Consider the following 1,309-nt stretch of genomic DNA (forward strand, 5'->3'; position numbering starts at 1 on the left):
TTGCGCGGAGCTGCTGAGAGAGGCGCTGCAGTCGCTGGACTGCCATCTGCTGCTGAACAAAGCAACTTCGTTCAAATGCACAGGCGCGTAGTCCTGCAAACCGCTGCCAGAGTCGACGCGGCCTGCGCACAGAAAGAAATCGGGTTACACGCGTAGCGGGCGTCAGCGCGTGGTGGCTTCAATCAGCGCCGAAAACACCCCCTTGTTATCTAATGATGTAGCACATAATGGCAGCCGGTAGCGGCGCCGACTTGTGCGGTCCCGCCTACCGGCGAGCCGAAATGAACGAGACATCCTCTGACCGCTTTCGGCGCGCCGGTTGTCGACGCGCTGTGCAGATGGAGACGCGCGCCCTATAATCTTTCTCAAAATATTTTACAGAAACTAGTCGCTAAAAAAGCTGATTTTTGCGTTGCTTACAGCTGCGTATGTCAGCTTCGCGGTGAAGTGTCCGTCATTTCATTAATGGTCATAGATACTGTGATATTTCACATTTAAGAAAGACGCTGCGTGAAATCCAAACCTTTGCAATGAAAAATAGGGGTATCTATCATTTTGCGTTTGATGCATATTACATGACATGTTGCTGCGTATGAAATTTAGCTAACGTTCTGAATTTTTGTTTAGACATAGGAGGAGGTTTTATAAATATCAACATTAGAGTTTCATTCCACCAAAACTACGATTTGGTCATTTTGGTACAATACGCAAATTAAAAAATGATAGGATTACATAAATGAATGTGTAAGAGAGGAACTGTTTTTTGTTTGTTAATCGATTGTTGGTTTTGTACATAATTAGAACCGCTCGTCTTTCAATGTTAGTCCACTGCGTATTTTATATCCTTACAAAATGCAAGTTACTTTTTATAAGTGAAAAATAAATTAGCTGTTCACGTAACTGCTGCGCTCTTACGTTATCAAAAAAAAAAAAAAAAAATATCGTCGTGTGGGAGTCAGAGGAAAGTATCTCCAAAAATGTGATTTTCTGTTTTTGTAATGTATGTCCTCACACTAATCAGTTCCTGTATCTCCAAGTTGCGAGCTTATTTTAGAGACAGACAGACAGATGTTTTCGCACTTGATTTCTCTAGTCTGGGGCATGCGCGTCTCAATTTTCGGGTCAGCAGAACATGTGGGCATTTACGTTCTTCTGACTGCTTACTTCATGAAGTAAATTTGTAAATTCGTTTTAACCCAGCAGAGACCATTATCTGCTTGTTTTGCATAACATAATATAGTGCACTTCTGCGCTATTTTTCTGTGTGCTGAAAGAGAAGTATGTGTTGTCTAGCAGCTAATAACAAAGC

This window comes from Schistocerca serialis, chromosome 2 (genome assembly GCF_023864345.2).
Source record: "Schistocerca serialis cubense isolate TAMUIC-IGC-003099 chromosome 2, iqSchSeri2.2, whole genome shotgun sequence".
NCBI lineage: Eukaryota > Metazoa > Arthropoda > Insecta > Orthoptera > Acrididae > Schistocerca > Schistocerca serialis.